The following is a 13,715-nucleotide window of genomic DNA, read 5'->3' as shown; positions in this document are numbered from 1 at the left end:
GGCTACTGTATTTTTTTATGAACAGCCCCTGTAACACAGCGGGTTTAAAAAAATACAGTAGCCTACCAGACAGTCATTGATCACTATATTCATATTCCTCCTGTGTACTACGCCCCCCTCCCTGGGGGGCACAATGGAGAGGGGAGGAGAGCGGCTCCCCAGTGGACCAATGAAATCAAGTTTTATTGGTCCACTGTGACCTGTTCAGTAATTTAAATGGTCATGTGTGTATTTAACCTTTATTTATACAGGTAGTGGTGATGCAGAGGTTAGAGAAGTTGGGCCTGTGAATGGAAGGTTGCCGGTTGAACTAACCAGACCCACAACATTTAAATGTGGGTGGCAAAGGTGAAACACCCACACCTGCATCCACCCTCATTTGCCTCACCCTGAGCCCGTAAGCAAGGCCCTTCCCCCACCATCTGTTCCCCCAGTCTCCCTGCTCTCTGCTCTACAGAAGGAGCTGTGGTAGCTTGGTGGTCTGTGATGTCGTCAGGAAGTGCATCCGGCATAAAAACAATTGCCAAGTCTTCATGTGAGATAGTTCAATGCAGCGACCCTTGAAGAAGTGAGCAGCCGGAAGAATAAATGTACTGCACTTATTTAGCACCTTTCTATCATCAAGATACTCAAAGCTCTTTACAACACAAACTGTGCCTCATTTACCCATTCATACAGCACTCTACTACATCTATACAAGAATAATCAGAGCTTTAGGTCACATTCATACACTGATGGGACACACATCGGAGGCAATGATGGGTTCAGTGTCCTGCCGAGGGACACTTCAGCATGTGACTGCTGGTGGAATCGAACCCCCAACTCTTGCATTGGAGGACAACTGCTCTAACCACTCAGCCACAGCTGCCCCACACTAGAAAAAAAATATATACAGGTAATCCCATTGAGTCTGCAGTGCCTCTGTGTGTTGTCTCTGGATGCTTAGGATTTTTTTTCTATCCATACCCTACGTGTCATTTTTCACCACTTTTTATTGTCTGTCCAAGCAGGTCTTACTTGTAAATGAGTCTTCAAGGCTCAATGTGACTTATCTTTTTAAATAAAGGTTGAATGAATGAGTCACGAGGACCCACCCCCTGAGAGATGTGAATTGTGTATATATACAGCCATGTGAGCGCCCATGTGTGGTGAGGCTAAACGTTTTGGCAGCAGGAAACTCGTTAGCCCGTCAAAAGAAAAAAAATCCATAAATTAGCCGCGGGGTTCAAAACGTGTGGAAAAAAGTAGCGGCTTATAGACCGGAAATTACGGTACTGAGAGTTACGCCTCCTAAAGGAGGTTTTACAACCTCCTGAACCGTAAATTTAATATGCCTTTGGCAGGTCATAGTTATTCGAATTGTACATTTTCTGTTTGGCTTTTTTTGTGTTGGATTAATAATGACACAATCTGTTGTGAGCTTTTGGACACTAAAGGTTAAACTTGGAATAGTTTAGAAGCTGGTGAAGACCAGATCAATTATGTTTTGATATTTACAACCACCCCCCCCCCCACCCTGCCAAAAAAAGGACTTTGGCTGTATACAGTAAGTGCCTCAATTTTTGGATACATAAATGTTTAAAGATTGAGTTTTTTATGTTGTCATCTAAGTAAATGATTCAACAATCGTTTATTGTGTTTTTATCTTAATGTAGTATTCTCACTTTCACATCTCGAGGGAGAATTTTATCTTTTTTTTTTATTCATTTATCACATTGTTTATCACCTGTCAGTGGTGAAAGCTGAGGAAAATGTGAATATGAACTTTTCTACAGACTTCTTGGCAGTGCAGAGTGAGAATTTGTCACATGAAAAATACAATTTAAGGGTGAAAAATTATTTTCTCGGAGCCGCTCAGCTCAGAACAAGATAGAGGACAGATTGACTGGAACTCTGACAACGAGACCTCTGTGACGTTGAGGGATTTAGTTATTGCTTTATATTTGATCAGAACCAACTGAAAAAAAAGATGGAATGAGAAAGAAGAATGACTGAGGGCTTTGTGACACCTGAGGAGGGTGTAGGGATTAAAGTTACAACAGTACTTTTAGTGAAGTAATCAAAACTTTGTGATATAAACCTCTTCATGTGGCACTGTGCTTTCTGAAAACTTTCTCCCAGCATGTGGTGCATTTGCCCCCTCAAAACATCTGCTACAGTTACGTTTCAAGATTGTTTTGAAAGTTGCGGGAAAAAGTTCTAATGCAAGCAGAAAACACGAGCAGCGACAACCACAGCAAATGAGTAGGCGCAGAATACAGCGTGGCCCCGAGAAACTTTATTAACAGAAGCAGAGCGCATCGTGTGATTGGCAGGTGATCCCTGGAAAACGTGCAGAGCAGAAGCATGTCGGTAATGAGCGCTTAGCATCGCAGCTAGAAAAGGTAAGAAGATCTTGGATTATCACTTTAAAGACAGCCTCACTCTTGTTCCAGTCAGAAAATGGAAATTAGGAGGATTCGGTGAAGTGAGAGGAGTCCTAAGATGGCGGAGTGTGGTTGAGAGCACTCACATGCTCGGGCTCGTCTCGTTTATGTCTGACCTCCCAGCCTCCATGACCCACCTCCCTCAACTGTGTGTTTTCTTTGCCTGTTGATGGAGAAGGAAGACCAAAAGGTTGATCGCTCACTGTGTACGTGGGTTTGTGTCTAACTATAGATATGGATATGCTTTTATGTGAGTCTGCCTAAATAAACATGTGTCACTAAACTGAATCCTCTGTGTGTGTCACAAAACAACTGGAAATGCATCTGTAGCACCTGAATGTGCATGCGTGTTGTTTTGTAATTTTTGTCACTAGTTTTAGGAATCTTTCTAAATATAATGTGCCTTTGGCAGGTCTGAGCCCCCATACCCTTTCACTACAAGTAGCCCCAGTAGGCTTACTGGAAGACACAGACACAAAAATGTTACAAACATCAACACTGTGTTTTAACCAACAGTATTTTTATTTATTTATTAGTGGTCGATACACAGAAAACAAGACCAAGTTAACTAAATGGGATTAATGTAAAGTGAAAAGTTTCAAATGATTAATTTCCAGTTAATAACAAAGCAATTTCCAGACTATTGAGTGCACCTGAATGCAAGCCACACCCACTACATAAAAAATAAAAATTGCACATATATCTTGGAATATTTTCAAAGGTTTCCTGTGGTTTTTTTATTTTTTTAGTTACAAGGTCTTTCTGTAGTGTTGGTGGAATTGAGCCTGTTCTAAAAATTTGCAACACATTGTTGATTAGCTTGTTCATTAAGGATTACCCAGAGAATATGAACTGGAACGAACAGACTCCTGGACAAGTAAATTTACAGTGCATTATTTTACAGTGAAAAGTTCATCAAAGGTCAAAGGGGAGAACCTGGAACCCTGGAGAGCAAGGAGAGGGTTCAGGATGGTGAAACTCAGGAGATGGTAAGAAATGGTTATGTCTTTCTTACATGAGGTCTGGATCTTTGAGAGAGCAGGGGTTCCTGTTCCAGGGAGTGAAGCATCGGAGGTGAGGCTGAGGTTGCAGTTGGCAAGTGGTAGGAAGGCGGTGGAGACAGCTAAGGAAGGAACAGGAGATCTCAGGGAGTCTCAGAGAAGTCTAGGAACAGGTGGATTACAGAAGTCAAGTTGAAACACAAAGAGAAGACAAAGGAAGTATTTCTAATTCTTAGAATCACACAGCGTGGTGAGAAGCACCAACAGGTAGGTATACAGGTAGGCATGTAATGCTCCAGCAGGGAGTAGACCTCTTCTGCAGCCTTTTATCCTCCTGAAGCTCATCAAGGGAATGGTCCACAGGTGTGACGTGTTGGCACCAGTTTGCGACTTCAGAAGCTGCAGAAAAGAACTGACGCCCACTATTGGTGTCTGGGGCTCATGTAGATCCTTTCATAATGTAAGTTGCATGATGCCAACTGTGAGCAGCCATAGCTTTTATGCTGAGGTTTGGCTGTCCAGGTACGCAACAACAGCCTTTGTTTCCTCTGAAACCGAAGCTTCCCGAATCCAAATCTCAGAATGGAGGTTTGCTCATGTACTGGTGATTAGGTTGAGGAGAGATTTTTTTTTTTCCATGCCCTACTAGGCTACCCAAATAAAAAGAAGGCAAACTAAATGAGGATTGAAATACAATTTTGTATGTGTACTTGTTTTTGTTACTTCTTTTTTCTGGTATAATTATCAATTTGATTAGGATCATTATCCCTTATGGGTACCAAAGCCTGGTCCTAATGCAGTGGACTGCTGTTGATAGGTTTGGGGGACAGTAGTTAGGTTAGGGTCTGTGTTAGGCTACGTAATTTTATAGAATCAATACAATGTCCTATTCAGACTAGGACTAGGATTGTGTGTGTATGCGTTTGGTTTGGTTGTTTTTCACTCCACGTCCACACACATGCAACTACCAGAATGCCAATCAGATAAGCTTGCAGCCAACAGTGTGAGAACTCGCTTTTAATGTGAATTCTTGTGTTTAAGTGTCAACACAAGGTAGTCATATGCAGGATGTCATCATATTGAATAACTATGTACCATTTGTTTGCCTTAGCTTGTACAATATGTGTGCGTTTAAGTAATTGTTTGTGTGTGTTAGGCAGAATGTAAATGTGAAATGCAGCTTGACTGTTCAGTTGTGGGTTTAGACTCTGCATCAGGATGCGGGGCTGTGCCCTCACTCATGCAAACACTTTATCTCACGTGTCTGTCTCACAAACACAGGAAGCAAGGTTATGTCTTGTTAGTGTAATGACACTTTGGAGGGCCATCAACTGTCCAGGAAGATAAACACTTGTGACTCAAGGACCCATTATTCCTGGTCATGCCTGATTGAACACTTGTAACATGTTCAAATTATTAAACATAATATTTAAATAAAAAAAGAAAAATCAAGGAAACTGTCTTACCGGTATGTTCTTAGAAGAAGCCCTTTACAAGAGTAAATCTCTGTTTATTCACAACAATCTCAAATCCCAAAAAACACCACACGCAGAGGTGGGAGTGGAGGAACAGGGGTTAGAAAAGGTGGGCCTGTGATCGGAAGATTGCTGGTTCAACTCCCAGTACCGACAACATCAAAATGTGGGTGGGATAGGTGAAGCACCCACAGCTGCCTCCACCCTCATTTGCTCCACTCTGGGCCCCTGAGAAAAACCCTTAACCCCCACCATCTGCTCCCCAGGGTGCCCTAGATAGCAGCTCTCTGCTCCACACAGAGGACTGTGGTAGCTCGGTGGTCTCTGGTTGCGTCAGGAAGAACATCCGGTGTAAAAATAATTGACAAGTCTTTGTGCGACTTAGTTCACTGTCGCGCCCTCTGAAGAAGGGCCGAAAGAAGAAGATGCTCATTTCAGCTTATTTCTGCGTTTCAGCTTTTTCTAAGATTTTAGATACTATATAGCTGGTTTTATGCTAATTCCACATTTTTTGCACTCATTTCAACTTTTTTCAGCCTAATTCAGCAAAAAAATGTTCTCTCTCAGCTTCTTTCTGCCCTTTTGGCTACTTTTCAGCTGTTTTATGTTCATATCATACTTTATCAGATAATTTTCACATATTTATGCTCATTTCTGCTTCTTTCAGCAAACATGTTCTTTCTGCATTTTTCTGCTAATTTAAGTTTGTTCTACCTTTTCAGCTATTTTTTGTTAACAATTTTTAGCTAATTTCAGCTGTTTTCAGATAAATTCAAGTTTTTTGTGGTAATTTCAGCTACTCTTAGCCCAAGTAGTTTATTTCTGCTAATTTCAGCTTGTTTTGCTAGTTTCAGCTTTTTTCTACTAGTTTCAGCTTTTTCTATTATTTCAGCTACTTTTTAGCTGTTCTTGTGCTAAATTTAGCCTTTTCTGCTAATTCCACATTTGTGCGCCCATTTCAGCTCTTTCCACTTCCTTCTGGTAGTTTAAGCTTCTTTCTGCCTTTTCAGCTACTTTTCAGCTTTTTCTGTTGCTAATTTCAGCCTTTTTTAAGCTAGTTTCTGAATATTTTGCTAATTTCTTCTTATTTAAACCTAATTCAGCAAATATGTGTTCCTTCTGCTTTCTTCTGCTAACTTAGGCTTGTTCTTCCATTTCAGTTACATTTCAGCATGTTTTTAGCTAATTTCGGCTTTTTTTTTCAGCAATAAGCATTCACACTGCATTTTCACAGGAAATGTGGTTTCTCTAGTTACAGTTTTCTTTACAACTTCCTTTTCTTAGAACATGCTGCAGTACTTAATAGAAAGAATGTGTTACTTCACAACAGCCTCCTTTAAATCACCAGGGGCATGCCAGGGCATCCAAGTCACATCTCAGTATGATGGTCAGCATATGGCATGGTTTGGTACAACAAAAATGAAACAAATGCTAATAAATATGTTTTTTTGTTTGCATTTTTCAAAGCAAACACTAAACCTTTTCAGAACTAGAGACAAAAAATAACATTTGTTAATAGGAAGCCTCTAAGACAGGGGTGTCCAAACTTTTTTGCAAAGAGGGCCCGATTTGGTAAGATAAAAATGTGTGGGGGACAACCATTCAGCCTGACATTCTTTTAACCATTAACATTACATGCAAATGAATGATTTTATGAAATATTTATTGCACATGGCATACTTTCCATTTTTTCCACACAGAACACAAAAATCCAAAGTTTTTACCACATACACTTTCATAATTTAAGAAGACATAAAGTCAAGGAAAAGTCTGTCTGGAAAAAAAATATTTTGGGAAGAGGAAACATATTTAGGTTCACTTGAAACATTACATAGTGTTGTCCTGATGCATGCTCAATAATCCAGGTAGATGAATCAGAAGAATCCGTCCTCTGGAACTGTCCCATCCTTGTTAGATTACATACAATATTATTCACTTTTAAATGTTTACTGTGAACTTCTCAAATAAGAAATGGAAAAACAGGCTGCCAGACCAAATCTGACCTGTCCAGGGTGTCCCCTGCCTCTTGCACGATGCTAGCTGGACATGGGCACCAGTGACCCCCGTGATCCAAAAAGGAAGAAGCAGGTAAAGATAATGGATGGATAAATAAATGAACAAAAGATTGAAGTCTGTTACATACTGCTAAAAAAAAAATCACGTAACCACTGAGATATCACTGCTTTGTTGAATCCTGTCATGAAGGGTTTAGCATCACTTTCCTATATGAACGTACACTTCAAGTTAATTGTTACACAACAACAGTAAAAGTCCAGAAAGCTGTGGTAGCAACTTACAAGCCACAAAGTTAACATTTACCAAGGTACATTTTGTTTTATATTTTTGTTTACTGTAAAAATTGCAATGATTAAAGTAAACCAGTTTGCAATAATCAAACACAGATACTTTTTTCTTTCCCATTGCACTTCTTGTCTTTGAAATCACAGCCTCACACACATGTTCTAATGTATTAAAAGCAGCTTGCAGGAGACAATACACAGACAACACACCTTGTCAAATTAAACAAGTAGACACAATTGTAATTTAAGACAAGATAAAAGAAAGTACATTTTTAAATATAATTACTTTAGTCCAATATTTTAAATTACTTTGTCAGTATACGGAAGATGAATTTTAAGCTTTATACTGTAGCCATCTTTACCTGTTCTTCATTCTCTTAAACATATCAAAACAATGATCATCAGTTTTGAACACTGATAATGCTCCAGTCATGTGTCTCCACAGATTTTTTTTTTTCTCTTGAACGCTCCCCTCACTCATTTTGTTTCTCTGGTATGCCATCTGGGGTTTAGATAATTTATAACAAAAGTAAGAAAGAATAGCAAAAGTGTTTTTTTAGTTTTTTTTTTTTATGTTGATTGGCACAAATACAAGCAATGCTATTACAGTAAACAGCAAAGTGCACTGATTAAATCTAGGTCTGGTGTTCTTGAAACATACAGTTTCTCTCAAAATGTAAGCTTTTGACAGCTTGAAACAAATAGACTGAGGCTCAGCTCTGTAGAGGGATTGCATAAAGTTACTGATGACATAAAAGCACTATCAAACTATGCTTGTGTGTTTAAATACAGCTCTGTGGTGTCTGGAAGCCTATGAATAATTACCTTTCCAAGAAAAGCTAGATGAACACATCAAACACAAACTTGTGTGTCTGAAGGCAGTCTAAGTTTCAAATGAGCCTGTTGTACATATATTCTGCTGTGGATTAAAATTACATATAGCCTGTGGTTTTAGTGTATAAGTCAGAGTTTGCTAGTGAGATATTCAAAATTAAAAGTCTTATGGTATATTGTTGTTTTATTTAAGCAATGACAAGAGAGTCAGAGTTATTTCTGTACAGGTTTTTTAACAAACACATTTTTGATACTGCCACTCCTCCTTTAATTGCCACCTGATCATGGCGGAGGAGTTAGTGCACCTGAATGATCCTAGGAGTTATGCTGTCAGGGGCTTTTGTAATTGCAAGGAAGATTGCTTCTAAGTGATAGGCCAGACAAAGAGCGATTCCTTCGGCTTTTCCCTCTTCTGGGGTCGCCACAGTGAGTCGTCCTTCTCCATCTCATTCTGTCCTCTGCATCCTCTGTCGTCACTCCAGCTACTTCCTTAGGATTCCTTCTCCTCTATTTGCAGATGATGTGATCCTGTTGGCATCCTCATGTCGTGATCTTCAGCTCTCAAAAGAACAGTTCACAGCAGAGTGTGAAGCAGCCGGGATGAGAATCAGCACCTCCAAATCTGAGGCCATGGTCCTCAGTCAGAAAAGAGTGGATTGCTCTCTTTGGGTTGAGGGTGAGGTTCTGCCTCAATTGGAGGAGTTTAAGTTTCTTGCGGTTCTGTTCATGAGTGAGGGAAGAATAGAGCATGAGATTGACGGACAGATTGGTGCAGCATCTGCACTATTGCGGACTCTGTGCCGGTCCGTTTTGGTGAAGAGGGAGCTGAGCTGTAAGGCAAGGATCTCTGTTTACCAGTCAGTCTATGTTCCTACCCTCACCTATGGCCATGCACTTTGGGTAGTGACTGAAAGAATGAGATTGTGGATAGAGGGGGTTGAAATGGGTTTCCTCTGCAGGGTAGCTGAATTATACCTTAGAGAGAGGGTGGGAAGTAAAAAATCTGGGGGAGACTCGGAGTAGAACCACTGCTCCTCCACTTTTAGAGGAGCCAGTTGAGGTGGTTTGGGCATCTGATAAGGATGCTTCCTGGGCACTTCCCTTGGGAGATGCTTCAGGCATGTCTGAGCCAGACTTTCGGATGACCAGCACAGGACCAGCTTGAGTCCAAATCTGTATGAAAAAAACCCCGGTGGGCTCCAGAGAGAAGTCGGACCTACGGCGTCACATCCCCTATTGGAAGTCCTTGTGGGCTGTCTAGCAGCTCTCAGATTTACCAATGAGTCTGGAGGTCTGGTTTTGCTCTGGTTCTACTTCGGTTCCCAGTGGGTTACATGTGGCTCTCTGCATCCGTGGGTGCACAAGTCACTGTAATAAGCACCATTTTTTTTTTCTGATCAGATCAGAAATTTCCCTCTAGTATTTCAGCAGAAGGCAATGGGGCTTCTGTGCGGGGCACTGTTGATTTCTGGAAAATGTAGTTGTTATGAGCGGGGGATACAGTACAGGCTTATTGTGAGAAAACTACAAAATGGTGGTGCCTGTCTGAAGTATGTAATTTTTTTCGTAATTTTTTTACTGTACAGTATCCAGTACTGTCCCAATCATCCATCCATCCATTATCTTTACCCACTTCTTCCATTTTGGGTCACGGGGGTCGCAGGTGCCCATGTCCAGCAATCACTGTGCGAGGGGCGGGGTACACCCTGGATGGGTCGCAAGTTTATCACAGGGCCACATAGAGACAAATGAGACAAACAACCGTTCACTCTCTCACTCACACCTAGGGACAATTTAGAGTTACCAATCTGCCTAGCATACATGTTTTTGGTCTGTGAGAGGAAACCGGAGTACCCAGAGAAAACCCACGCATGCACGGAAAGAACATGCAAACTCCACCCAAAAAGGCCCCTGGACCGGAGTTTGAACCAAGGACCTTCTCGCTGAGAGGCAGCAGCTCTACCAGTTGCACCACGATGCTGCCCTCTGTCCCAATCAAGTGAGTAATATTAAAGTTGATGCCCATGTGTCATGTACAGTTTTTATACTGTGCTCAGTCTTACTTTGAAAAACCACGAAAGAGTGAGTCTGCGAAAGCCGAATCAGGAAGTTGCGAGGGACTACTGTAGACTCCAAATCTACCATACCATACCATACCATTTTATTTATAGAGCACTTAAAACAGCTACAAGGCCAACCAAAGTGCTGTACAGACAGAACAACAGACAACACACGAAGCAATATACAAAATGAAGTAAATCAAAAATATAGACAAAAAAACAATGCAGATAATAAATATGACGACAAACCAGTGTGGAGCGTATTGGTTCAAAACACAGATCCTCTGGTGTTGAAGGCTACTGAATAGTAGTGAGTTTTTAAACGGGATTTGAAAACCGAGAGAGAGGGGGCCAGTCTGACAAGCAGAGGTAACTCGTTCCAAAGTCTTGGTCCTGCTACAGAGAAGGCCCTGTCACCTCTGCGCTTACGACGAGTTTCTGGAACTGTGAGGAGCAAATGGTCTGCTGACCTCAGGGAACGTGGTGGGACATACGGTTGTAGCAAATCAGAGAGATGGGGGGGGCTGTTCAGCGATTTGTAGACATACAGGAGTATTTTGAACTGGATTCAAAGGTGAACCAGTAGCCAGTGCAGTGAGGCCAAAACTGGTGTAATGTGCTCTCTTTTACCTGTACTGGTTAAAAATTATCAGCATAATCAGCAGCAGGAGCTCAGCATCATGGATAGACAGCAACATATATCAACAACCAGGTGGCATTACAGTGATTTTTCAGAGGTTTTTTTTTTTCACAGTGATATTTCACAGTAATTTTCACAGTGATTTTTCCTAGTTAGCGATTCAAGAGTTTAACAACTTCAGGGTAGAAGCTGTTCCTCAGTCTGGTGGTTCTACATTCTCAGCTCCTGTGAGTTGCCAGACCTGAAGGCAGTGTCCTTGACTTCCAGCAGGGTGCGTGCGACCCTCTGCATTCAGCCAAGGACTCCTGTTCCGGTAGCTCTTAACATAGCTGATGGTGGTAACATTATCAGCACATTTGCTAATGTACCCCAGGATTGAGGATGTGTATTACTCCAGGTCTAGCTCCTCCTCATTTTCAGCAGCTTTTCTGAAGACCTTCCAGTCTGTGCATGCAAAACAGTCTTTCAGTATGGAGTCACTATTCTTCACCCAAGATTTAACTTTCTTTTGTATCGGTCTGGAGCTTGTCAGCGGAGGGAGGTGTGATTGGAGAGTCCTAGGTGGGGGCGGGGGTGGCTGTGTATGCATCTCATACGTTTGTGTAAACACAGTCCAGCGTGTTGTTTCCACATGTTGGTATGGCAACATGCTGATAAAATCTTGGCAAGCAGTTCTTTAGATTTATGTGATTAAAGTCACCAGCCACCATGTAAAGAGCCTCAGGGTGAGCTAATATTATCATGAAGCTCTCACAGGGTGTCTGTAACATTAGCGTCCGGAGCTATTTAAACAACGGTTATCAACACCACTGTGAACTTGCGGGGAGGATAATGTGGTCGACATTTCAGTTTACATTACATTACATTTAAGTACAGTTTATGCACCAACTTTTACTCATGTAAATGCATACTCTGCCTCCCCGTGACTTTCCCGTTAGCTCGCTGCAGCGGCCCGCTTAAAAAAAGTCTGACGTCCAGCTGGAACGCTGAGTCCGGCATGTGGCTGTTAAGCCATAATTCCGTAAGACAAAGCACTGCATATTTCCTCATCTCCTCTGAGGCACCCACTCTCAGACGAAGCAAATCCTTCTTTCTTGTTGTCCAAAGAGCGGACAGAAAGAGAGAGGGCATTGGTAGTCTGCAAGCCTTAGCATTAGCTTTTAGCCTTACTAGCACCCCAGCCCGGCAACCTCGCTTCTTAAGCCGGGAGCATCGCTTCCTCTTCCCGTTAGATTGCCTCTGCTGAAGCTTTCTGGTAGATGACGTTAGGATTTGCATTCTGCCAAGCGTAGATTAGAGATCATTGCTGATTGCTGCTGTATTCCGTGGTAAATCCATGGTATTAGTCACATGAGCTGACAAAAATCTCAGAATAAGGATTTTTTTTATATTGACTTACTTTTATTTTGAACAGTTCCATCTTATGATTTTCAAAATGATTTGCAGTTTGTTGAACCACAACTCTTATTATGATGCCAACCATTACACAAAGGGATTTCCCGGGGCTATAACAGCCAGACAACATGAAAATGGTCATTTAAAAAAAAAAAAAGAAGTAATAAAATTAAAAATCGTTTCTGAAGACATACCTGTTAGAAAACATCAATTCAAAGGTGGATTAGAAAGAATAAAGGTTTGTAAGCTCATTCATCCATAGATAAATACAAAAAAGTTAAATCGGGTCATCTGGACAGTTTCTTTCCAGATGACCCGATTTAACCTTTTTGTAGATTAGAAAGATTAGATGCTTTTTTAGTTAATGGGATTTCCACATGGTGTTTTTATTAGCTAACTTATATGCAAATCTCAATGCTGGCAGAAATATATATATATATTTATGTTTTATGCACTGCCTGTGCTTATTTTGACTCATTTAGCCAAAACAAGCCGCACACATTTGTTTAGATGCTGGTTAATTTCCTGGACACAAAGTTCAAGACTCTTGATTAAACTGAGATGGAGTTGTGTCATACATTTCAGCTAACCCAATAACATAATCCATCTCAGCTGGAAGTAAAGAAAAAATAGTTCTTATTAGACTTTGTCAAAACCTCAAATTGTAGAGTACGGATTGTTGTCATGAGACATCAGTTTATTCCAGCATTTTGTCCATAATGGTTTCAGAGTAGAACACCAACAAAAATAAGTTAAGCTACTTTTCATGACTTGCGTAAACAGAAATAGCAGTAGCTGCTTAGCACGACTCAAGAGAGAAGTTCTCTGCAAGTGTAAAAGCTGAAGATGGCATGATAGATGTATTTAAGTGCACATGGAGTCTGTCACTTGTATATAGAGAGTGACTATACATATACATATACTATACACTTATACATAACTTGCCTAAAGGCATTATTTATTTCCTCAGCCAGGACACATGAGGATGCAACAACCCAAACTTCATGTGATGTACTGAGTGACTCGACTGAAAAGGAACTTTATAACATTTTAATGAACATAAATGAGTGTTTAAGGGCTTACTGAACGACAAGGCCAGAAGGTGAAGTTAGTATACACAAAAGCACAACTCTATTTTTGCTCATGCAATAAATTGATTTGATGAACTGATGAATTCTCCTCTAAATAAAATTAACCTTAATTCTACTGATGTCTTTCCATCTGACCCGTAATTTAACAAGACGTTACGACGTTTACCCTCAGAGTTTCGTCCCTTTCCAGCCTTTCACTCACACAAATGCTCTTCTTTGTCTCCATCTCTCTTCTTCCTTCCCTTCTTTAAATGGCAGTCATAAGTCATAAAGCACATTTAAATGTTAAACACTAAGGTGGAGGTCATGAGCCATTTTCTATCACATTACCTGCTAATGGTTTATATCTTAATAACTTTACCAGTCAGGCCATATTCTCTTGGGTGGATATTAATACCGTGCAGTTGGAAGGAGAAGCTGTGCGACTCGCAGTGCTGCTGCCATGATAAACTGTCAAAGTTAAAGGAGTTTGTTGGGTGAAACAGATTGGGTC

This window comes from Nematolebias whitei, chromosome 19 (assembly GCF_014905685.2).
Source record: "Nematolebias whitei isolate Nwh7 chromosome 19, NemWhi1, whole genome shotgun sequence".
Classification (NCBI taxonomy): Eukaryota; Metazoa; Chordata; class Actinopteri; order Cyprinodontiformes; family Rivulidae; genus Nematolebias; species Nematolebias whitei.
This window is presented reverse-complemented; position numbering follows the sequence as displayed.